This window comes from Lissotriton vulgaris, unplaced genomic scaffold (assembly GCF_964263255.1).
Source record: "Lissotriton vulgaris unplaced genomic scaffold, aLisVul1.2 SCAFFOLD_657, whole genome shotgun sequence".
Lineage (NCBI taxonomy): Eukaryota > Metazoa > Chordata > Amphibia > Caudata > Salamandridae > Lissotriton > Lissotriton vulgaris.
Genome location: NW_028252532.1, coordinates 946,452 through 972,805, shown reverse-complemented (window position 1 = coordinate 972,805; position 26,354 = coordinate 946,452). Strand labels below are relative to the sequence as shown.

The following is a 26,354-nucleotide window of genomic DNA, read 5'->3' as shown; positions in this document are numbered from 1 at the left end:
TCTTCCTTCTTCCTTATCATATTATTTTCTTCCTCCTCTCCTTTCCTCCCTCGTCTTCCCCGCTCTTTCTTGCTTCCTTGGTTCCTCCGTTCCTGTGTGTCCAGCCCCCTCTCCCTGGCACCTCTGACCTTTCCTGCTGCTTCCCGACCACCCTGACAGTCGGGAGCTGGTGCCTGTGGGTGCAGAGTCTGGCTCGGCGTGATTTATGCCATTGGTATAACAGCAGACACACTGCAGTCCATCACTGCAGTCCCCCCCTGATTAAAATTCAGCTCCGGCCCCGACTGCAGCACTCCACAAATGGAATATTCTACATAATTTCCGAAAATGCTTGTTTTTCTTGTTTAAAAAGTGACCTTGTGTGATGTAACTAGTGTTTATTTAAAGCGCTGCAATACCTTCCGATAGAGTTCGCGCTAAATAAAAGTGCAGAAAAAACACAAAACAAATCGAACGCTTTAAAGCAAGAAAGGAACACCTCGGTGGGTGAATCACCCAGCTGGTGTCACAAGGCCCCCATAGGCAGAGCGGATGTTTCTTTCCATCCTCACCTCTGCTGATTATGTAGAGGCTACCAGGCCTTACAGTGACACCTCGTCACCCAGAATACCCTCGGCACCCTCTCCAATCTCACACCTCAGCAAAGAGCCTTTGATCAGCATTAAACAGGCGAGTGCTCCCCCCTGGGGCGCTACCTCCGGGCATAAAACACCACCTTGAGTGTACCCCTTCTTTGAGGTAGACAGTACCACATAGGAGAGGTGCAAAATAAGTGTATAATCTTGTTGTAAGCCTTTATTACTGCAAGACATAATCAGGGTTTCTTTGCTACAACAGCTTGAATTATATACAACACTACATTGGGCGCTAAAAACTGGAAAAATTCACATTGGAATGTTTAGAACTCCAACTGCTCAAAATTACTCAAAACATAACCATGAACAAATCAATTTACACTGGAAGAATACTGAAGCATTTGCTGTGTGTAATATACTAAAAAAACAAAACATAAAACCGGTTTGCCCATAGGCAATTAAAACAGAAGTGGAATGCATGCAGGGTGAACGAACTGCTCAACTTTGCGGAAAATTGTTCTTTAAGTCCACCAATGCAGTGTGCTAAAGTGTTTGGTCTTTCAGGGCAGTTTCTCAACTAGTTTTCATCAGTGGTGGTTAAGTCCCCAGAGTAATCATTTGGGTCAGCAGCATCATCCGCATCTGCACTTTCTGCCTCCACATTATCTGCTCCTCATTTTCATCGTTTTCACCATCAATGTCCTCCTTTTCGTTTTGCTCATTGTCTTCATCATTCGCATCAGTTGTTTCCTCAACTACCGATTCTCCTGTTTGTTCAACGATTTCAAAGGGATTCTCACCCTAAAAGTAAACACAAGTTTTAAACCATCTTTAGCAAAATTTTGCAGAACAAATGCACACTAACTAGTACAAAAGTAACAGCAAAAGTCTTGTGTACAGTGCAAGTAAAGAACTCAGATTTCAGATCACAAAAAAGCAGAAAGAATGTATTATTAGAAAAGGCATCTTACAACGGGGAGAACATATGCAGGACTTCTAAATTTTAGAGTATGTCCAGACAGGCCATAGGATGGAAAAATCCATGCCATGTCTATGAACGCCCATGAGCTCTGAGGAGTCCTTGTACAGAGGGGGCGGTGACTGGAATATTGAGGGTGGGCATCACATTTCCAAGAAATTAATTTCCTGCGAAACTACAATTTTTTTTGGGTGAAACTCAGTACGGAAGAAGTGTTATTTGCAAAGCTGAGGAAGGAGTAAACAGATCTGAACATTCAATATGCAGTGTGAGCCCTGGAGGCAGGAAGGGTGGAAGTGCATCCACAGCATTACAGGCTGCAAGCTAATTGTTGATGGTCATTAACTTATCAGTTTGCAGCATGTGTACCTGTTTGATTTAATTAATGATTTTATTTAATTTGTATAGCTCTTGAATCACCCCCAGGGGGGTATCTCAGCGCTTGGAAGCACAGCATAGGTCATGGGTACTCACAAACGTTCTCTCAGGGGCCAAATTTACACTGTGGTTTGTGTCCGAGGGCCGCACCAGTGGGGGCGGGGTCAGTGGGGGAGGTGGCAGGGCTAGAGCAACAAAAAAATACACAACTGACCATGAGGTTGATCACTGGTCCCTGCAGCGGACACCTTCGTCCACTGAGCCACCAGACCCGGGATACACACATCTCTTGCTCTCTCTTTGTCTCCCTCCCTCACTCTCCCTACCTCTCCCATACTCTGTTCCCCTCCCTCTGTCTGTCTTCCTCCCCCTGTCTCCCTTTCCCTCTCTCACTCCCTCCCCCCTTTCCCTCTCACTCCCTCACTGTCCCTTTCCCTCTCTCACTCCCTCACTCGGTCTCCCTTTCCCTCACTCACTCCCTTTCCCTCCCTTCCTTTCCCTCTCACTGTCTCCCTTTCCCCCTGTCACTCCCTCACTCTGTCACTCCTTTTCCCTCCTTTCCCTCCCTTTCCCACTCTCACTCCCTCACTCTGTCAGGGCAGTTTTCAGGAGTCTTCTGAATTTAAGATGGTCCAAACACTGTCTTAGGGCCAGCTGTAGTTGATTCCAGATGAAGGGTGCGAGAAGGACTTGCCTCCGGGTCTAGCCTTTTTTATGTTGGGGCTTTTGAGGAGCGATTGGGAGCTGGCGCGCAGAGTCCGAGCCGGGTAATAGCGGCGAAGTTTCTCTACTACATCGGGAGGGCCATTGCCCCAGATAGCTTTGTGTGTGAGACAGCAGATCTAGAATTTCACGCGCTGTCGTATTGGCAGCCAGTGTAGCTGATGAGGGAGGGGAGAGGAAGCTGATCTGGGGGGAGCATTCAGAACCGTGCAGGCGGCTGTGTTCAGTATCATTTGCAATTGGTTTAAGGAGGACTCATTTGCGGCGATCAATAGGGCGTTGCAATAGTCCAGCTTGCTTGGTATCAGGGCCTGTGTTAGGGTTTTCCTTGTTGTGTCGGGGAGATAAGTAAAATCTTTCCTTAGTAAGCCATGGGTGTGGAAGCAGGATTAGACTGTGTGAGTAACGTGTTTCTTCATGTTTAGGGACTGTTGAAGGTGAACACAGAGGTTTTTGACTGTGGTTGCCGGGGTCGGGGGTGTGCCTAGTTCTGGGGGCCACCAGGAAGGTGACCAGAGGAGGGGGCATCTCCAAAGAGCAGAACCTCAGTTTTTGCAGCGTTCAGCTGAAGGAAATTGCTTTCCATCCAGTGAGATTTCCAGCATTCCTAAAGAGAAGGTAGATTGGGCAGATTGAGAAGTTTTATTGAAAGAGAACGTAAGCTGTTGATGCTTTTATGCCTGTGGCTGAAGGGTTACCCATGTGTGGTGTGAAATTCGCTTTTAAGTAGAACTGCAGAATGGCCATATTTCTGGTTGAATACAAGACTGCAACAGAAATATACTTACTAGAAATACCAATAAAGAATTTGCTGGATTACATTTATATTTAAAGCAGACATCTCCAACGGATAGCTCTGAATCTACTGGCAGCTCACCAATACCCTGGAAGATTGGGGGTTTGACAGTGTGAAAACACGAGTCAGGATACAGGTATCCTGAACCTATAGGACACATGGGGGGACTCCCTCATGGGCAATTGCTTTTTTTAAAAAACCTATTAAAATTATAAGTGCTAACTTTTCTATGGTTGTGTGGGTAAAAATGAAACTAACGTCCCTGGAACCTTTGGCATTTTCAGTGGGTTGTAAAACGTTTTTTTTTTTTTTTTTTTTTTTTGGTGTAAGACATTTATTCTGTATTAAAGAGACAAATGATGTACACTGCGTCACGCCAACAACCCGGAGGCAGGCCGCTATCAGGTATACAATGCACAAGGGTCAGTAAAACAGTCCGAGGGCTATCGTCCAGCCGGAGCTGGCACTCCCAGTGATATATATAAAACAGTAGTAACGTGGTCGTGAGCAGTACAACACCTGCGCATAAGTGATCTTACTTTTCTCTCAGTGTCGCAGACATGCAGATGTATCAGGAAGCAACCAGGTCGCCTTGGAGCGAACAGCGGTCAATAACCCGCCGCGGCGGCCAGTAGGAAGGATACGTCCAGCAGCACTGTTTTCTCCCAACATACCCCCCCAACAGTCAAAAAAACTAAAACAGCAAACTGCGGTGCAAGTACATAGAATTGCTATGCAACATATCATCCGTCCTTAGGGCTGCGCGGACCTGTGCTGGAGTGTCATGAGTAAAGGCGAGTCGCGATAAGGGTGATGGTGTGGCGATTGCCACCTCCTCCACATGTAGGCGAGAGAATAAAAAAAAGGGGGGGGAGGGAGGAAGGGGGGGGGGAGAGGAGGAGGATAAGTGGGGCTATTCGCCGAGGTCTGGGGCCGCAGGAGGGTCTGAGGGGATAGGGTCAGCGGCATATGCAGGGCCAATGGGGTTGCATGGCTAGTGCGTGTGACAATACAGGGCAGGTCCGCACTACCTCAGGGCTGACAAGCAACAAGCATTCAATCACGTAATGAACACAGTCAGCCCATATCATCTGAAACACCTGAATCCGGTGATCTCCCCAGGGTGTCCGAGCCCTCACGTTCTCTAGCCCACTGTATGAACGGGTCCCAGATATCAATAGGTCTGGAAGCGGTGGGCATAGTCTCCCAGTAGTGTGTCAGTTGTGTATGGCCATATGTTACATCTCTAATCCACCCCGTGAATGAGGGGAGAGCCCTCCTACCCCAATGTAGCGCGATCTGTCGTTTGGCATAGAGAAGGAGTAGGGCATGTAGCTTCCTGTCGCAGGGTTCAGTGTCTTTAACATAACCTAGCAAACCCAGGAGAGGAGTTGGTGTATCATTCCTATGCGTAATTTGATTTATGGCTGTAAAAACCTCCGACCAGTATGAATCCAGTTTGGGGCAGCTCCACGCCACGTGGAGAAAGGACGCATCTTCCCCTCCGCATTTCCAGCAGGAGGCATCTGCGCGGATGCCCATTCGGTGTAACAATGTCGGCGTGCGGTAATAGCGGTGTAGGAACTTGAAATGTATGAGCCGCAGTCGATAGTTCGGAGACAGTGCCGTGAGTTGCTTACAGCAGTACTCCCAGATGTCATCCGTTAGCTGATCAGTCAGATCCGCGGCCCATGCCTGTTTGGCCATGGCCTCAGTGATCGGTGCCTGCTCCTGCATGCAGTTATATAGTCTTGATACCAGCTTTTTGGGGGAAGGCCGTGAAAGCAGATTCTGGAGGGCGTCTAGTGTGCATGGCTCCTCTGGGAAGTGGGGTCCTATCTTTTTGCAGGATTCACGGAGGGAATGGTACAGTAGCGTGTCCGCGAAAGATTCTGGCAGGACATCCTCGTTCGTGTCCATCTCGATGAAGGTACCATCCGGATATAAATCAGCGAATGTGTGCAGCCCTTTTCCCCGGATCGTGAGGACGTCTCCCCTGGCGGTGAGACAAGGCAGCATCGGGTTACCCCGAAGGGGGATGGCCGGAGCATAAAGCAAAGAGAGACCCGCTCTCTTCTGCAGTTCACGCCAAGCCCAGCGGATCATCTCCACGGTATCCACTTCTCGCGACGGGCAGGAGACCTTACCGTATAGAGCCACTCGCAGCGGCAAAGGGGCGACCACGGCCAGTTCAACCGCCACATGCGGTTGATAGGGAGTAGGGAAGGCCCAGAAGTGCAGAAATTGCGCTTGGGCGCAGAGGGAGTAAAGCCTCAGATCAGGAGCACCGAGACCTCCTTGTCGGAGCGGTAGTGTGAGTAGGTCCCAGGAGACTCTCGCTTGCCCACCAGCCCACACCAATTTCAGCAATAGTGAGCGAACACGAGCGTGAAAGTGTGCTGTCATTGGTAGCGGTACGTTCACAAACAAATATAAGAATTTGGGGAGAACCACCATTTTTGCTAAGGCTATCCTTGCGACTAGGGAAAGGGGCAGTTTGTTCCAGACCTCAATTTTCCCCTCCAGCCAGTCTACCGCCCTCCCGAAATTTAGTGTCCACAACTCCTGCACATCCCGACTGACCCAGACTCCCAAATACTTAACAGCGTCCGTCTCCCACCTCAAAGGGTAGTCCGGAGCCGGGCGATTAGTCTCGTCCGTCAAGGGGAAGGCAACCGATTTAGACCAGTTAATGGACACTCCTGCTAGGCCCTCAAATCTCACGAATTCCCGAAGTAGTGGATTCATGTTGTCCTTGGGATTGATGATGTATAGGGTGACATCATCCGCTTATAACGAGATTAGTAAGCTCCGAGAGCTAAATCCGATGCCCCTTGCAGTGTGGTGTTGTCTTATCCGAGCCACAAGCGGCTCCATTGCAATGGCAAAGAGGAGGGGTGACAGAGGGCATCCCTGCCTTGTCCCCCTGGAGACTCGGAAGGGCTTAGACACGAGACCGTTGACACTCACCCTAGCTCTAGGTTCCGTGTACAGTAGTTTAATCAAGGTCATGAAGTTTTGGCTAAAGCCCATCCGTTCCAAAACTTTAAACAGATAAGGCCACTCTAAGGAGTCAAATGCCTTGGTGGCGTCAAGGAACACCACCGCCGCCTGTACAGATGGATGCAAGTAGTGGAGAACAGAAAAAATGGTTCTGAGGTTATGTGATGTTGCGCGGCCCGGGATAAACCCCGACTGATCAGGGAGTGCAATCATAGGCAGCATAGGCTGCAATCGATCCGCAATTACCTTAGCGTAGATTTTAGCATCGATGTTTATCAGAGAAAGGGGCCTATAGGAATCTAGGTGTAGCTCGTCTTTATCAGGTTTAAGGAGTGTAATTATTAGGGCTTCCCGCATGGAGTCTGGTAGGGAATTCAATTCGAGGGCCTCAACAAACACTGTATGCAGTTTCGGCGCCAACTCATCCACATAGGTTTTATAGAAGGCTGTTGTCAGGCCATCTGGGCCAGGGGCTTTGTTGGCCGGCATGCTTTTTATCACCTGGGGTATGTCCTGGACCGTGACAGTGAGGTCCATGTATTGTCGGTGGTTATTGTTAAACCATACGAGAGCTATGGAATCCAAAAAGGCTTGCAAAGTGGGCGGTATCGTGGGCTGCCTGGAGGTGTAGAGGGAGGCATAGAAATCCGCGAAGGCGCCTAGTACTGCCTCTTGGCCCATCGCGAGGTTCCCGGCCTTGTCATATATGGTGTGGATGTAATTGGATTGTGTGCAAGGAGTTATCAACCTAGCTAGTGTTCTGCTCGGCCTGTCCCCCTCCCCATATCTCCCCATATCTGCGTGCTTCTGCCCGTTTTCCCAGGAACCGTACTTCCCTCTCCGCTTCCTCATTAAAAGCTAGCAGCTTGGTTTTCAGAGCCCCAGCTATCTCCAATGATGGGTCAGCACTAAAGGCAGCGTCTAGGTCTCTCAGTTCCCCCTCCAGCTTAGCTAACGTGTCCCTTATGGCACGCAGGACTCCCGCCTTCCGTGCTATGCACTGACCTCTGATCACAGCCTTAAAGGCGTCCCATTCTATGGCCTCAGATGAGACTGATCCAGTATTTTCGGCAAAATAATGGACTATGTCGTCTCTAATTTCTTCTACAAATACTGGGTCCGTGAGCGCGTGTGGTGGGAGGCGCCATGTGAATGGCCTGTAAATAGCGTTTGGGGGTCGCAGCTCCAATCCGCATGGGGCGTGATCTGACAGCGACCTGGCCAGTATATCAACCTTTGTCACCCACGTTGCAACCTCCGGAGACACCAGCCAGAAGTCTAATCTGGACCAGGTAGCCTTGTGGCAAGTGTAGCAAGTACCCACTTTGGCATCTGGGTGCCTGGCTCTCCACACATCAGAAAGCATACCCTCCTTCATCACATCTAAGACTGCCTGTCGCGCTCTAATATGTGTCGGCCTGCTTACGCCTCTACGGTCCATTTCATCATGCAGTACAATATTGAAATCACCTCCCAACACAACTGACCCACAGTCCAGTAATGTAATTTCCGCCCAAACCCCTCTGAAGAAATCTGTGTCGTCCACATTTGGACCATACACTGCAGCTAGTACAATAGGCCGCCCCTGCAAGGAACCGTGTAATAAGACATATCTCCCCTCCACATCAAGCACGCGAGAATGTTCCCGCCAATCCAACCCCCTGCGTATGAGTACAGCAACACCCCTCGCATAATTTGAATAGATAGCAGAGTAAACATGAGCCCATCTGGAATTCTTCAACCTGGGCGAGGGGGTCGAGTTAAGATGAGTCTCCTGTAGGAAGCAAATGTCTACATTATGCCTTGACAATATGCCATGCATTAAACGAGCTTTCTTGTAATCTCCTAGGCCTCTAATGTTCCAAGTCCAAAGTTTAATCCCTCCCATCGAGCAGGTGTAGAAGAGACTGTTTTATCTCCGATCGCCCCCACCCCCCATAGCAGGAAGGTCGCCCACACATCATGACAATCAACACAATGCGCAAACAGGTAGTCCAAATTAGCCGTACATTGCACCAGATAATAACTAGAACTTGTAACGTCAAAAACCCCCCCCCACCACCCACCACCCTCATCAACCCCCCAATCAGGTCGTGAAAGAACCCAAAAGAAAGCACGCAGGGCGTGCGAAACCCCCAACATCAGCGATAGTGGGAAGCACCCCATGAGGCGTGGTGCGCCCAGCGTACACCCCCGTATGCACGGGGTGGCTACTAACAAATGTTTGACCTCCTGGTGACCAGCGGAACTCCCATCCCAGGGTCCACGAAACACGTCAGTTAACCACAGCCACAAAGAGAGCATGGAGCCAGCAGCCTCAGTTTGACGCCCAAGGGCGCCTCAGCGACTTACCACCATTTACTCAGTTCAGACGCAATACCTGCGCGCCCAAGGGAAACCAGGCGTCCCCTCGAGACTCGAAGGGGGGCGAAGGTGCAGCTGTGCAGTTCAAGTCTCCGGCCAAGTGTAGAGCTCAAATGGCGAGACTGCCCAGTTTTGCTGTGTAGCTGCAGCGTGAAAGGCAAGACAGCACCAAGGCACAAAATGGCGGGCACCGGAGTTCAAGTAGTGAGGCAGTGCGGTAGTGTGCCGACTAATTAGGCTGCAGGGCCAGTAGTGCAATGGAGACCCGGGGACCTGGGCAGCAGGGAGCAGCAGCGTTCAACCGGCACACAGTTCACAACAACGGTCGGCAGCCGATATGTCAGGAGTAATGGCTTTGCGGGCGGGTTCAGGCCGGACTTCGCCCCTCCTCAGCTCCGCATTGCTTCTGCCCTATCCCTCATGTGCCGCTCACCAATGGTGTCCCTGTCTCCCAGCGAAGTCCCCGGTTCCCGGATCGCTTACCACAGCTCCGGGTACAGACTCACGTTTAGCGCGGCGCCCCTTCTGGAGTCCCGGTCGGAGCCGCGGTGCCCAGGATCACAGCAGTCAGTCCCCAACAACTGCGCGATCGGGACTCACCAGTGCCTCGGACGGTCACAGCTTCCTCCCCGACACAGTTATCTGCTACAGCACGGCGGGTCCCCGGGTCTCTGGAGGCCCACTCAGCCGGGTCTGGCTCCTCTGGAATGCGGCTCCACCGGCGCAGCCTCGGCCCAGGCCTCGGGGGGGATGGATGCGGGCGGGCCACGGGCGCCTGCTCTGGGCACCAGGTTCAGGCAGAAAAGGGAAAGGCTGGTTCCGTCTGAACTCAACAGGAGGCAGTTCAGAGAGCAGCCGCTGGGCGGCGCGCCTGGCGTTTACAAGAGAGCGCCAACCTGCCAACCACTCCCAAAAGACAATGAGGCATTGCCCTGGCTGCCGTAGCCTGCCAGGGAGAAGAGCGCAGAAGAGCATGGCAGGCAGGGGGTGCACAATAATCGAGTGAAAGCCACAGACGTATGCCAGCTGCACCCTGGCCATCAGACCCCATCTCTGCCCGCCAGCGACATAATCTTCGAACTTCGCCCTCTGGTAGCAGCGCACACACCCAGTCTACCCAGCCCGTCATCATCCCAGGCTGTGCGCCTCACCCATCGGTGCCAGCTAAACGAAAACTGTTTAACCGGACCACACATACCCTGTCGTCGGACCTACCCTCTGGTGCCAGCCACACAGTGGCGGCTGAATGGCACCGGCTAGACTTGGAACCGCATTCTCCCTTACGAGCCAATCTCTAGAGATAGAGGGAGGGAGGGCGATAGATAGATAGGAGGGCGATAGATAGAAGGAGGGCAATAACAGACAGATGTCCCTTCCAATGGCTAGCCTCCATTTATGGAGCTAGCCAATGGAAGAGCAGGCGGGACAAAGCACCCATACTGCTAAACAAAAGGTTTCGCCTGCGCGATCGCTGCTGCGCAGCAGATCGCCAGGCGAAACCTAAAAACCAGAAGCTGTCTATCTAGAAACATACCTTTTTTTGACCGCATTGCCATTTGATCCAGGTTTTCTCAATTTAGGTTTTTTGCCGACAAACGCCCCTCCAACAGGTTTATTAAGCGATTGCATCATCTTTCTTTTCATCCATCTTCCAGCAGGCCCACCAAATACCGCCATAATCCTGCAAATTGATAACATAAAATTAGCAGAGAGTATGCAGATAAGGCAAGTTACATGGTGTGCAAAAATGTGTTAACAGTTTTATAATAATGGCAGGCATAATCCAAGAACCAATGTTGGGTGGTCAAGGAATTCGTAGGCTAAGCAGCAGGTGTTGCCATTCTGGTAGGTGTAGATACTTCTTGGCTACAATTATGAAAACTGCAGTAAGGACACTGCTGTACAGGTTTTCATTTGCATTAGTGAGTTGAGAAATAAAGAAGATAAAATGCTTATAAATATGTGTGTGGTTGGGTCTGGTAGCGCGTGTGGTTTGGTTGTGTGTGGTGTGGTTGTGTGTGAGAGAACAGGGAGTTAGAGAAGAAGGCGGGGTGAAAGAACAGCAGATCAGCACAGTAAAAGAACAGGGAGTTAAAGAAGGAGGTAGGGTGGAAGAGAGCAGCAGATCAGCACGTGAGAAGACAAGAGAACAGGGAGTTAGAGGAGGAGGTAGGGTGGAAGAGAGCAGCAGATCAGCACGTGAGAAGACAAGAGAACAGGGAGTTAGAGGAGGAGGCGGGGTGGAAGAGAGCAGCAGTTCAGCACGTGAGAAGACAAGAGAACAGGGAGTTAGAGAAGGAGGCAGGGTGGAAGAGAGCAGCAGATCAGCACATGAGAAGAGAAGAGAACAGGGCGATAAATAGAGGGAGGGCGATAGATAGAGGGAGGGAGGGCGATAGATAGAGGGAGGGAGGGCGATAGATAGAGTAAGGGAGGGGCGATAGAGTAAGGGAGGGGCGATAGAGTAAGGGAGGGGCGATAGAGTAAGGGAGGGGCGATAGAGTAAGGGAGGGCAATAGAGTAAGGGAGGGCAATAGAGTAAGGGAGGGCAATAGAGTAAGGGAGGGCAATAGAGTAAGGGAGGGCAATAGAGTAAGGGAGGGCAATAGATAGACAGATAGATAGATAGAGGGAGGGTGATAGATAGAGAGGGAGGGCGATAGATAGAGAGAGGGAGGGCGATAGATTGAGGGAGGGAGGGCGAGAGATAGAGAGAGGGAGGGCGATAGATAGAGAGAGGGAGGGCGATAGATAGAGGGAGGGAGGGCGAGAGATAGAGAGAGGGAGGGCGATAGATAGAGAGAGGGAGGGCGATAGAGAGAGGGAGGGCGATAGATAGAGAGAGGGAGGGCGATAGATAGAGAGAGAGGGAGGGCGATAGATAGAGAGAGGGAGGGCGATAGATAGAGAGAGGGAGGGCGATAGATAGATGGAGGGAGGGCGATAGATAGATGGAGGGAGGGTGATAGATAGAGGGAGGGTGATAGATGGAGGGAGGGTGATAGATAGAGGGAGGGAAGGCGAGAGATAGAGGGAGGGAAGGCGAGAGATAGAGGGAGGGAAGGCGATAGATAGAGGGAGGGAAGGCGATAGATAGAGGGAGGGCGATAGATAGAGGGAGGGCGATAGATAGAGGGAGGGCGATAGATAGATAGAGGGAGGGCGATAGATAGAGGGAGGGAAGGTGATAGATAGAGAGAGGGAAGGCGATAGATAGAGAGAGGGAGGGCGATAGATAGAGGGAGGGAAGGCGATAGATAGAGGGAGGGAAGGCGATAGATAGAGAGAGGGAGGGCGATAGGTAGAGGGAGTGCGATAGATAGAGGGAGTGCGATAGATAGAGAGAGGGAGGGCGATAGAGAGAGGGAGTGCGATAGATAGAGAGAGGGAGGGAGTGCGAGAGATTGAGGGAGGGAGTGCGAGAGATAGAGGGAGGGAGTGCGAGAGATAGAGGGAGGGAGTGCGAGAGATAGAGGGAGGGAGTGCGAGAGATAGAGGGAGGGAGTGCGAGAGATAGAGTAAGGGAGTGCGAGAGATAGAGTAAGGGAGGGGCGATAGAGTAAGGGAGGGGCGATAGAGTAAGGGAGGGGCGATAGAGTAAGGGAGGGCAATAGAGTAAGGGAGGGCAATAGAGTAAGGGAGGGCAATAGAGTAAGGGAGGGCAATAGAGTAAGGGAGGGCAATAGAGTAAGGGAGGGCAATAGATAGACAGATAGATAGATAGAGGGAGGGTGATAGATAGAGAGGGAGGGCGATAGATAGAGAGAGGGAGGGCGATAGATTGAGGGAGGGAGGGCGAGAGATTGAGAGAGGGAGGGCGATAGATAGAGAGAGGGAGGGCGATAGATAGAGGGAGGGAGGGCGATAGATAGAGTAAGGGAGGGGCGATAGAGTAAGGGAGGGGCGATAGAGTAAGGGAGGGGCGATAGAGTAAGGGAGGGCAATAGAGTAAGGGAGGGCAATAGAGTAAGGGAGGGCAATAGAGTAAGGGAGGGCAATAGAGTAAGGGAGGGCAATAGAGTAAGGGAGGGCAATAGAGTAAGGGAGGGCAATAGAGTAAGGGAGGGCAATAGAGTAAGGGAGGGCAATAGATAGACAGATAGATAGATAGAGGGAGGGTGATAGATAGCGAGGGAGGGCGATAGATAGAGAGAGGGAGGGCGATAGATTGAGGGAGGGAGGGCGAGAGATAGAGAGAGGGAGGGCGATAGATAGAGAGAGGGAGGGCGATAGATAGAGAGAGGGAGGGTGATAGATAGATGGAGGGAGGGTGATAGATAGAGGGAGGGAAGGCGAGAGATAGATGGAGGGAGGGTGATAGATAGAGGGAGGGTGATAGATAGATGGAGGGAGGGTGATAGATAGAGGGAGGGAAGGCGAGAGATAGAGGGAGGGAAGGCGAGAGATAGAGGGAGGGCGATAGATAGAGGGAGGGAAAGCGATAGATAGAGGGAGGGAAGGCGATAGATAGAGGGAGGGAAGGCGAGAGATAGAGGGAGGGAAGGCGATAGATAGAGGGAGGGAAGGCGATAGATAAAGGAGAGTAAGGAAGGGCAATAGAGTAAGGGAGGGCAATAGAGTAAGGGAGGGCAATAGAGTAAGGGAGGGCAATAGATAGACAGATAGATAGATAGAGGGAGGGTGATAGATAGAGAGAGAGGGCGATAGATAGAGAGAGGGAGGGCGATAGATAGAGAGAGGGAGGGCAATAGATAGAGAGAGGGAGGGCGATAGATAGAGAGAGGGAGGGCGATAGATAGAGAGAGGGAGGGCGATAGATAGAGAGAGGGAGGGCGATAGATAGAGAGAGGGAGGGCGATAGATAGAGGGAGGGAAGGCGATAGATAGAGGGAGGGAAGGCGATAGATAGAGGGAGGGCGATAGATAGAGAGAGGGAGGGCGATAGATAGATAGAGGGAGGGCGATAGATAGAGAGAGGGAAGGCGATAGATAGAGAGAGGGAGGGCGATAGATAGAGAGAGGGAGGGCGATAGATAGAGGGAGGGAAGGTGATAGATAGAGAGAGGGAAGGCGATAGATAGAGAGAGGGAGGGCGATAGATAGAGGGAGGGAAGGCGATAGATAGAGGGAGGGAGGTCGATAGATAGAGAGAGGGAGTGCGATAGATAGAGAGAGGGAGGGCGATAGATAGAGAGAGGGAGGGCGATAGATAGAGAGAGGGAGGGCGATAGATAGAGAGAGGGAGGGCGATAGATAGAGAGAGGGAGGGCGATAGATAGAGAGAGGGAGGGCGATAGATAGAGAGAGGGAGGGCGATAGATAGAGAGAGGGAGGGCGATAGATAGAGAGAGGGAGGGCGATAGATAGAGAGAGGGAGGGCGATAGAGAGAGGGAGGGCGATAGATAGAGAGAGCGATAGATAGAGAGAGGGAGGGCGATAGATAGAGAGAGGGAGGGCGATAGATAGAGAGAGGGAGGGCGATAGATAGAGAGAGGGGCGATAGATAGAGAGAGGGAGGGCGATAGATAGAGAGAGGGAGTGCGAGAGATTGAGGGAGGGAGTGCGAGAGATAGAGGGAGGGAAGGCGATAGATAGAGGGAGGGAAGGCGATAGATAGAGGGAGGGCAGGCGATAGATAGAGGGAGGGCGATAGATAGAGGGAGGGAAAGCGATAGATAGAGGGAGGGAAGGCGATAGAGAGAGGGAGGGAGTGCGATAGATAGACGGAGTGCGATAGATAGAGGGAGGGAGTGCGAGAGATTGAGGGAGGGAGTGCGAGAGATAGAGGGAGGGAGTGCGAGAGATAGAGGGAGGGAGTGCGAGAGATAGAGGGAGGGAAGGCGAGAGATAGAGGGAGGGAAGGCGATAGATAGAGGGAGGGCAGGCGATAGATAGAGGGAGGGCGATAGATAGAGGGAGGGAAAGCGATAGATAGAGGGAGGGAAGGCGATAGAGAGAGGGAGGGAGTGCGATAGATAGACGGAGTGCGATAGATAGAGGGAGGGAGTGCGATAGATAGAGGGAGGGAGTGCGATAGATAGAGAGAGGGAGGGCGATAGATAGAGAGAGGGAGTGCGAGAGATAGAGGGAGGGAAGGCGATAGATAGAGGGAGGGAGTGCGATAATAGATTGAGGGAGTGCGATAGATAGAGGGAGGGAGGGAGTGCGAGAGATTGAGGGAGGGAGTGCGAGAGATAGACGGAGGGAGTGCGAGAGATAGACGGAGGGAAGGCGATAGACGGAGGGAAGGCGATAGATAGAGGGAGGGAAGGCGATAGATAGAGGGAGGGAAGGCGATAGATAGAGGGAGGGCGATAGATAGATAGAGGGAGGGCGATAGATAGATAGAGGGAGGGCGATAGATAGATAGAGGGAGTGCGATAGATAGAGGGAGGGAAGGCGATAGATAGAGGGAGGGAGTGCGATAGATAGACGGAGTGCGATAGATAGAGGGAGGGCGATAGATAGAGAGAGGGAGTGCGATAGATAGAGAGAGGGAGGGCGATAGATAGAGAGAGGGAGGGCGATAGATAGAGGGAGGGAGGGCGAGAGATAGAGGGAGGGAAGGCGATAGATAGAGGGAGGGAGTGCGATAGATAGATTGAGGGAGGGAGTGCGATAGATAGATTGAGGGAGTGCGATAGATAGAGGGAGGGAGGGAGTGCGAGAGATAGAGGGAGGGAGGGCGAGAGATAGAGGGAGGGAGGGCGAGAGATAGAGGGAGGGAGGGCGAGAGATAGAGGGAGGGAGGGCGAGAGATAGAGGGAGGGAAGGCGATAGATAGAGGGAGGGAGTGCGATAGATAGATTGAGGGAGGGAGTGCGATAGATAGATTGAGGGAGTGCGATAGATAGAGGGAGGGAGGGAGTGCGAGAGATTGAGGGAGGGAGTGCGAGAGATAGACGGAGGGAGTGCGAGAGGGAGGGAGGGCGAGAGATAGAGGGAGGGAGGGCGAGAGATAGAGGGAGGGAAGGCGATAGATAGAGGGAGGGAGTGCGATAGATAGATTGAGGGAGGGAGTGCGATAGATAGATTGAGGGAGTGCGATAGATAGAGGGAGGGAGGGAGTGCGAGAGATTGAGGGAGGGAGTGCGAGAGGGAGGGAGGGCGAGAGATAGAGGGAGGGAGGGCGAGAGATAGAGGGAGGGAAGGCGATAGATAGAGGGAGGGAGGGCGAGAGATAGAGGGAGGGAAGGCGATAGATAGAGGGAGGGAGTGCGATAGATAGATTGAGGGAGGGAGTGCGATAGATAGATTGAGGGAGTGCGATAGATAGAGGGAGGGAGGGAGTGCGAGAGATTGAGGGAGGGAGTGCGAGAGATAGAGGGAGGGAGGGCGAGAGATAGAGGGAGGGAAGGCGATAGATAGAGGGAGGGAGTGCGATAGATAGATTGAGGGAGGGAGTGCGATAGATAGATTGAGGGAGTGCGATAGATAGAGGGAGGGAGGGAGTGCGAGAGATTGAGGGAGGGAGTGCGAGAGATAGACGGAGGGAGTGCGAGAGGGAGGGAGGGCGAGAGAGGGAGGGAGGGCGAGAGATAGAGGGAGGGAAGGCGATAGATAGAGGGAGGGAGTGCGATAGATAGATTGAGGGAGGGAGTGCGATAGATAGATTGAGGGAGTGCGATAGATAGAGGGAGGGAGGGAGTGCGAGAGATTGAGGGAGGGAGTGCGAGAGGGAGGGAGGGCGAGAGATAGAGGGAGGGAGGGCGAGAGATAGAGGGAGGGAGGGCGAGAGATAGAGGGAGGGAAGGCGATAGATAGAGGGAGGGAGTGCGATAGATAGATTGAGGGAGGGAGTGCGATAGATAGATTGAGGGAGTGCGATAGATAGAGGGAGGGAGGGAGTGCGAGAGATTGAGGGAGGGAGTGCGAGAGATAGACGGAGGGAGTGCGAGAGATAGACGGAGGGAGTGCGAGAGATAGAGGGAGGGAAGGCGATAGATAGAGGGAGGGAAGGCGATAGATAGAGGGAGGGCGATAGATAGATAGAGGGAGGGCGATAGATAGATAGAGGGAGGGCGATAGATAGAGGGAGGGAAGGCGATAGATAGAGGGAGGGAAGGCGATAGATAGACGGAGTGCGATAGATAGAGGGAGGGCGATATAGAGAGAGGGAGTGCGATAGATAGAGAGAGGGAGGGCGATAGATAGAGAGAGGGAGGGCGATAGATAGAGGGAGGGAGGGCGATAGATAGAGGGAGGGAGGGCGATAGATAGAGGGAGGGCGATAGATAGAGGGAGGGCGATAGATAGAGGGAGGGAGGGAGTGCGAGAGATTGAGGGAGGGAGTGCGAGAGATAGACGGAGGGAGTGCGAGAGGGAGGGAGGGCGAGAGATAGAGGGAGGGAGGGCGAGAGATAGAGGGAGGGCGATAGATAGAGGGAGGGCGATAGATAGATTGAGGGAGTGCGAGAGATAGATTGAGGGAGTGCGAGAGATAGATTGAGGGAGTGCGAGAGATAGAGGGAGGGAGTGCGAGAGATAGATTGGAGGGCAATAACAGACAGATGTCCCTTTCAATGGCTAGCCTCCATTTATGGAGCTAGCCAATGGAAGAGCAGGCGGGACAAAGCACCCATACTGCTAAACAAAAGGTTTCGCCTGCGCGAACACTGCTATGCAGCGGATCGCCAGGCGAAACCTAAAAAACAGAAGCTGTCTATCTAGAAACATACCTTCTTTGACCGCATTGCCATTTGATCCAGGTTTTCTCAATTTAGGTTTTTTGCCAACAAACGCCCCTCCAATGGGTTTATTAAGCGATTGCATCATCTTTCTTTTCATCCACCTTCCAGCAGGCCCACCAAATACCAGACTTTTCTGGTAGTCGACAACAATTCCAGGTCTCTGAATACCGCCATAATCCTGCAAATTGATAACATAAAATTAGCAGAGAGTACGCAGATAAGGCAAGTTACATGGTGTCCAAAAATGTGTTAACAGTTTTATAATAATGGCAGGCATAATCCATGAACCAATGTTGGGTGGTCAAGGAATTCGTAGGCTAAGCAGCAGTTGTTGCCATTCTGGTAGGTGTAGATACTTCTTGGGTACAATTATGAAAACTGCAGCAAGGACACTGCTGTACAGGTTTTCATTTGCATTAGTGAGTTGAGAAATAAAGAAGATAAAATGCTTATAAACATGTGTGTGGTTGGGTCTGGTTGTGCGTGTGGTTTGGTTGTGTGTGGTGTGGTTGTGTGTGAGAGAACAGGGAGTTAGAGAAGGAGGCGGGGTGAAAGAACAGCAGATCAGCACAGTAAAAGAACAGGGAGTTAAAGAAGGAGGTGGGGTGGAAGAGAGCAGCAGATCAGCACGTGAGAAGAGAAGAGAACAGGGCGATAGATAGAGTGAGGGCGATAGAGTAAGGGAGGACTTTATTTTTCTGACACCGAATCCGACATTGAATTTCCTGCCACCCCTGGGGACGGGAGCGATTAAGGTACACATGAAAACACCCAGCGAGCGGACCGTTCTGTTCCTTCATCCAGACCTGCAGGCGCAAGGCGCAGACTACCTGTCGTTCCAACCCATGACGGGGCGAGACCGGTGGACATTAGCAGGACCGGCAGACTGTTAGGACCGCCAGCTAAACTTAAGGACTACATTTGTGGATAGTGGAACCTTATGTTCTCTATCTGTTTCTACTGTTCCCATCACCCCCAAAGGAGGGGGATGTGTTGTGTTTATAATACTTGTGTCCCTCCTAGGACACCTTACTAGACGTGCTTCCCAGTGTCCCTGCGAGGACACCGTTTAGCAGTGAGGTCACCAGCTGATAACTGTCACATATGACAGTTACCAGCTGATCGCCGAGCTGACTGCCGCTTCGCTCCATGTTAGGAGCAAACGTGTTGGTCGGAATAAAGAAGTTAAGAACACTCAATAGTTTTGTATTCTTAACACACTTTGCCAGGGCCGGTTCTGGTTCCCAGTCCGGCCCTGCAAGAGCATCGCCAATACCTGCTTAAAATATGCACTAGATGCAGTGGAAACATCAGACCGACATTATGATAGGAATCACTGAGAGAGCTATGCCTCGTTAAGAATTTCAGGTTTTAAGTTCTTAGGCGCTAGGTGGTACACTGGTGAATGGCCGCTATTAAGTTAGGCTCTCACCGTCCGGAGATCTAAATCCAGCATTTATCCTTTCAAATCGGAGTATGCTTGCTTTGTCATGGGCAGGAGAGCATCAGAGCAGTACCACCGTTGAGGAGTATGTATCCTCCTGGGAGCGAGAATGTCTGGGCAATAGTACTATCGAAGAGTATGCAGCCTGCTAGTGGGAGAACATCTGGTACTACTGCTATTGACGAGTGTGCAATTTAATGGGCAGGGGCATGTTCTCGCAGTACCACCATTGAAGAGTATACATCTGTTAAGGTGGGACAGCATCTGAGCAGTATAAATCCTCATGGACACGAGAGCAGTAACAGGGTACCACGGGTGGTTATGCGTGTGTCCCTCCCCAATCCCACTTGCATCGCTACTATTTTCTTGAATGTCTCCCCAATTCCTAGGTATTATAAGTTGAGAGCAGTAGAGGTGGGATCAAATGCCTCCTTTAAAAAACAGAGCAAATGCTCATTAACCACATCAGATGAGACTTGCCTTTTTAATACGCAAATCTTTACCCATGTGGACAGCAGACTCCTTAATCCAAGTATATGCAGGGACAGATGGACAGTGACCTGGGCATGACCTGGGCAGCCCTCTGGGCCTGGTAGATGGACCAAGGGCTGAGTGGAGCATTATCGGGGAGTGTTTATATCAGGGAGGGATGTAAGAAATGGCGACAGGCTCAGTGGTTCTCGCAAGGTACTAAAATGGACGGCCTTGCAACCGACCGAGCAAAGAGACTTATGATTGACTGAGGAGCAGAGTGTGGACCCTAATACCCTGGTCTTCATTGCTTGAATTTGCTCGCGAGAAAGAGTGGCCGAATCGTGTCACTCATAATTACACTGAAATTAAAAAAAATTCACACATAAGCATTCTGAAACTTGGCATCTATCTGATGTAAATATTATTTCTCTCTGGTCTCACAGTCGTCCCTGGCATCCCAAATTCGAAGGCGAATTGCGACGCGATATCACAGAGAAGAAGGTGGTGGCCTCTGTCTGATGTCGTCGTAGGTATTGTGTTTCACCACTGCGGCGCACGCACGGTCTCCGCGACCTCAGTCCACTCCCTGGAGGGCGCGTGACCGCGCTGTGATGAGTCAGAGAGCAGGTGCCTTTCTCTTGAGCTTCAATTGCAACACCGTTCACCGCTCAGATTCCATATCATTTACCGCCCGCCTTGTAGCAGTAGCTCTTCGTTTATAGAAGATCTCAAAGACTTCATCAGCGACCAATACTCTCAAAGTGACAATCAGACCATCGTGGGTGACTTCAATCTCCACTGGGGCGCACCACAAGACTCCTCTGCGAACTCACTGGCCACCTTCCTCTCGGCAAATGATCTTATCCAACACTGCACTGAACCAACCCACTCTAAGGGCGCAATCCTGGACCTTGTTATTTCTAAAGCAGGCATGCTTTCTACTACTACCCCTATTCATGTAGATTGGTCTGACCACCACCTCATCCCATTCTCTCTTCAACTTTCACACTCTATAACTCTTGGCCAACCCAAGAGGGCCATCTCCTGGTTCTGTGATGCCAAAAACATTGATGTCGGTCCCCTCTGTGAATCAGCTTTGCTTTCACTTCCAAGGCTAGACCCGAACATAGCTGTTGACGATCTCACCTCCCAATGCCTCACAGTTCTTGAAGCTGAAATTAATAACGTCGCTCCACTCAAAAGCAAAAGGATAAGGATAAGGCCCACTCCCTCAGCACCTTGGTTCAACAAATCCCTTTATGAGGAAAGGAAGCAGCTAAGATTCCTGGAGAAGCAATGGAGGCAATTGCCTTCCACTGACAATTTAGCCTTGCTTCGCACAGCAAGATCCAAATACCACAAGCACATCTTCCTTGAGAAAGCGACGCACTTCAAAACCCTCCTTGATTCCGCCAAAAATAGACCCAAAAAACTATTCGATCTCATCAAGACTCCGAGCTGCTCTCCCCCAACCTCCAAGGTGGAGGATTCTACAAAGAGAGCAGCGGATTTCGCTACTTTCTTCGATGGAAAGGTGAAATCACTTGTGGATCAGGTTGCTCATCCTACACCTCCAGAGGAGCGCAAATCCTTAGCCATTTGGCAGAGCTTTGACCCCATATCTGAAGATGCCCTTCTCAAATGCATACGCGAAACAAAGCCCTCCAACCACTCGCTTGACCCTATCCCCAGTGCCATTGCCTTTGACTTCTATGCCCATTCCCTCCCCTGTTGGACCACTCTGATCAACCTCTCCCTCTGGCAAGGCTCCCTTCCTGTCCCCTTCAAAACTGGGCAGGTCACCCCTCTGCTGAAAAAGCCCACTGCTGATGCGAATGACCTCAATAACTACCGCCCCATCACTAACCTTCCCTTTCTTGCAAAGATAGCGGAAAGATGTGTAGCCAAACAACTCTCTCGTCACATCAAGGACAATGATCTTCTTGACAATTGTCAGTCCGGCTTCATCCAAAACTGCAGCACTGAAACAGCCCTACTGCAAGTGGTTGATGATGCGCTGAGGATACTCGACTCAGGGGGGTCCTGTCTGCTAATTCTCCTTGACCTCTCCGCAGCCTTCGACACTGTTAATCACAACACCCTCCTCAATATTCTTCAACAGAGAATGGGCATGGAGGGCACTGTGCTTAAATGGTTTGCATCCTTCCTCTCTGACAGATCTCAAATGATCAAAATAGCGAACAGTCTTTTGTCTCCTGTGGCGGTGGGTCAAGGTGTTCCCCAAGGCTCTATACTTGCACCCACACTGTTCAATCTCTACTTAGAACCACTGGGAAACCTCCTAAGCAAATCCGGGATTCACTATCATCTCTATGCAGATGACACTCAACTCTACCTCAAGGTTGCCTCCACTCATGATCTCTCCATCCTAAAATCTACTCTTGACTCCATTCAAAACTGGATGTCATCTCATCAATTAATTCTGAATCCCTCCAAAACTGAATTCCTCCTCTTCTCCTCCTCACTCTCTCCTCCCCCGGTTCAATCATGGATGGATCAGATGAATCTACTAAACAACAAACCCATCATTGTCGACAGCGCAAAATCTCTTGGTGTCATTCTAGACAAAAAACTCAATCTAACTCCCCACATCAATTCTATTGCAAAATCTGCTCGCTACCAACTGCGCCTTCTTTGGGGAATCCGTCGCTTCTTCCCGGAGCAGGACCTTATAACCCTGGTGCAATCGCTGGTCCTCTCCAGACTAGACTACTGCAATTCTCTTGTTACTGGCCTCCCCAAATCTCACCTGTCCCCACTTAAGTCTGTCTTCCATTCAGCAGCTCGTTTCATCTATGGGGCCAAAAGAAGCGATCACATCACACCGTTGTTATCCACCCTCCGCTGGCTTCCCTTCGAGGCTAGAGCTATCTACAAGACCGCTTGTATCACCCACAAAGCCTTGCACTCCTCCTCTCCCCGCTACCTGGTGAATAAACTGAAACTCTCTGGAGGCTGTAGACCTTCACGCAATGCCGAGAATCTACTGCTTGAACCTCCCACTTTCAAGAAGGAAAGAACAATGGCCCAATCCTTTTCAGGCAACGCAGTGAGAATCTGGAACTCGTTTCCGCCTGAGCTCCGGACCACCGCCTCCTCCCAGGCCTTCAAAAGGGACCTCAAAGTTCTCCTCCTCCAGAGACACCTCCAAAAGTAATTCACGTCCTCTTGCTATTCGGAGGAAGACTTCCCACTACTGATATTTTTTACTTTCCATGACCATGGGAGTGCCTTCCCAGTGTTTTCCTGTGGTGGGAGTGTCTGCCTTTTTGCAGTATTCTCCATGTACTTGTGTTCGGTGCCCTTTTGTAACATGCACACAACACTTTGCCCTTGTAACCCACGGTTGCTACCTCTCACATGTTTTTACCTTTGATACTTGCACAAGTGCCACCTTGCCTACGTAACGCCTGTTCTTGTGCCTAGCACTTATTGCAGTATTATACCTCAAATTATACTCTGTTTTCTCTTATAACTGCCCACTTGTCACTTTTCCTATTGTGCACTTTTGACTACCTCATGTATTTTTGGTTGCTCACAATTTTTACTACCTCAAGTATTTTGTTTGCTCACAATTGTCACTATTACCTTTACTACCTCATGTATTTTTGGTTGCTCACAATTTTTACTACCTCAAGTATTTTGTTTGCTCACAATTGTCATTATTACCTTTACTACCTCATGTATTTTTGGTTGCTCACAATTTTTACTACCTCATGTTTTTTGTTTGCTCACAATTGTCACTATTACCTTATGTCAGTAACGTATGTTTTAGTAATCTGCTCTTCTGTAATGTTTCTCATTATGTTTCATTTCTGTTCCCAATGTGAAGCGCTCTGACGCCTCCGGGTAAAGTCCGACAGAGCACTGCACCAATCAGCCTCCAGCATGGCTCTGTGCAAATCCCCCTGTAGGCATCCCGGAGACACTGCTGAATGAAACTTTTTTTGGCGCCAACTGTAGATTATATGGTGCCGGTCGCTGCAGGCTCTGGAGTTTGAAACCGTAGTTTGCTCGTATACCATCATATGGGGATTAGTACTTAAACTATAAGTTTAGCAGGGTTCGTGTTCTTCTATAGAACACAAACACTAAACTTTAAAAGAGAGCTAAACCATGTACCGAACAGCCCGAAATTGGAAACGACTTAAAAGTGCAATGCCGCGGACTGACTATTGACTGACTGAACTCACTTGTCTTCTAACATTTTACACGAATAATATACGGCATACATACAACACCTCGGAGCCGAGGAATGTACATAAGGTGTTCAAGGGCAGGAGAACAACCACAGGCTATGTTCGCGAGCTGCATTTAGATTTTTTGATATGTAAATGTATCTATGTGGATATTCAAGGACCTCATTCACAGAAAATCCAGAAATGTTCATCCACTGGGTTCCACGTCACTTGGGTGTAGATTTTCGGTGTTTCAAATTAACGAACGTTTTCGAGATTATGCCTTAAAACATCTGGCTGTCAGAGACTTCCAGGTGCACACCTGCAAAACTTTCCTAAATATGATTTTCTCCTGAAAAAGTACACAGGCCTCAATCAATTTAAGTGAAATACTTTGTGTATGAACATCCAGGATTATCATAGCAACAGGAGCAGTAAGTAGTAAGCGTGTGGCGGGACCTGACAAAATCACAGAGCCACTCGACACCCACAGAATGGCCGGATTTAGATTGCTCGTCCTTAATAACCTGAACGCCCAAATCTGTGGCATATTATCTGTTCACAAATTTGACTGGCGCTTGGAAATGTCATGAATAGCCCAGCCAAGAGGAACATATGACGTTACAACAAATGCAATTACAACGCATGCTTTTTCGGTTGCCTCGTGTTTTTTGTTTGCTCACAATTGTCACTATTACCTTATGTAAGTAACGTATGTTTTAGTAATCTGCTCTTCTGTAATGTTTCTCATTATGTTTCATTTCTGTTCCCAATGTGAAGCGCTCTGACGCCTCCGGGTAAAGTCCGCGCTATGTAAAAATTCATAAATAAATGTAGGACATCTAAGTAACTAGCTCCGCACCCCCGCACCACCCTAGTGACGCCCTGTGGCGTCTTCCCACGGAGCGCGACCTGCGAGCCTGTCGGATCTGCCACCCACGAGAGGCACCCCCGCACCACCCTAGTGACGCCACTGTGGCGTCTTCCCACGGAGCGCGACCTGCGAGCCTGTTGGATCTGCCACCCACGAGAGGCCGCGGCACTGCCTAGGGAAACGGGCCGCATAAGTACAAGGCCTGGAGGGGAGACCATCCTTACCTAGGCTGCCGCATTCACGGAGGAGCGTCCACCTCCTGGCAACGTAGAAAATGAATGTGCGCATGCGCATGTGCGCACAAACCTTAATGTGAGCATGCGCATGTGCGCACAAACCGGGGGTGCAGTCCCTGATGGGCGGGGTATTGAAACGTCATAAAAATTAATGTGCGCATGCGCACCATTGGTGCGCATGCGCACAATGACAGGGGGGGCGCTCAATCATGGGAGCAGCGGATTATAGAACACCGGCGGCGGTGACAGCCTTTTGCAACATTGTAGCGTTAAGAAAGAAGCCAATAGATACAACGCGCATTATTTCCTGAACCTGTTTAAGCGCGAAACTTTGTTGCAATCCTGCTAACTTTTAGGCTACCCTCAGAGCCGGCAGCAGTGACAGCTTTTGGCAACATTGTAGCATTAGGAAAGAAGCTAAAGGCTATAACGTGCAGCAGAACTCACCCGGGGAGATGCTCAGGTCCAAAGCGGCATTAACGGGGATCATAGAATGGGGAACAAGCCCACCCCCACACACACACGCTGTACTGGTACACACACCAGCATGACACATGGGAGACTGGGATGCACAGGCAAACCAGAGGGTCTACTAAGTTAGGACCTTAATAAAGGGCACATCCATGGCAGGCACTCAGGGTAAAAAGCGGCAAAAAGTGTTAACTTATTATTTAAACGCAGAAATGGCAGCAAATGTTTTTAATTTGCCTTTTCAACAGCTGTGAAATGTAACATGCTATTTGATGAAAAGGCTGTTATCACTATTACTTTGAACACTTGTTTAGGTGATTTAGGAATTTTTAAATTCTGTTGTGTAAAAAACTTTTCTGCAATGAATACTCGGTAATAAGGATGGAGGAAAGACTCTGTGTAACATCCCAGATTTACCATCATGTAACCATGGTAATACCTGGTCTAAACCTGTGTGCTAATTGTTAGACACGCCCATATCTCCACAGTATATATGTATGAGCTCATTTTGAATGCAGATGTAGTGAACAAGGCGGCAACGCCGAAACGCGTCTAAGCAGACAGTGAGTAAATAAATCGAGTTTGGATTGAGATTCATGGTGTCAGCGCCTTCTTCGTATCGGATGAGTTTGGCAAGATTGGATATATATATATATATATATATATATATATATATATATATATATATATATATATATATATATATATATATATATATATATATATATATATATATATATATATATATATATACACCAAGGTGTATTGAAGAATGAATGCATTTACAAGTGCCTAAAGGAATTTTTTCGTAGGTGCGTGACTGGCTGTATATGTGAGTGATCGAACATGTCTTACTGAATGCATGGGCTAGTGACTAAACTGAGTGAAAGTCTGTATTAGTCTCTCCATTGGTGTGTAAGCAACTGCATGAGTTTTTAAATAGTTACATGAGTGTCTATATAGGTTATTGATTTGTTGTCTGAGTATGTGGTGTATAAGCATGGGCGAATTTTGCGGATCTCGCGTTCGTGGATTTTGCGGATTTGCGCACTCGCAATCTGCAAAATCCGCGAATTCTCGCGAATTTGCGGATTTTTTTTTTATGTTCGCACGGGTTTCTGCAAGTTCGCGAGGGTTTTGTACAATTTAGCAAATTGCGAAATTGTACAAAACGCGTGCGAACTTG

General features: G+C 50.0%; 1 long non-coding RNA gene across 1 annotated transcript; it reads right to left on the bottom strand.

The window, feature by feature from the left end:
- Positions 1 to 777: 777 nt before the first annotated feature.
- On the bottom strand, positions 778 to 24,729 carry LOC147662129 (uncharacterized). The gene is made up of 3 exons (XR_015305970.1): positions 24,686 to 24,729; positions 17,459 to 17,648; positions 778 to 1,376 (listed from the first exon to the last, which is right to left on the bottom strand). It is a non-coding gene; the product is annotated as an uncharacterized LOC147662129 (long non-coding RNA).
- Between the last annotated feature and the right edge of the window lie 1,625 nt (positions 24,730 to 26,354).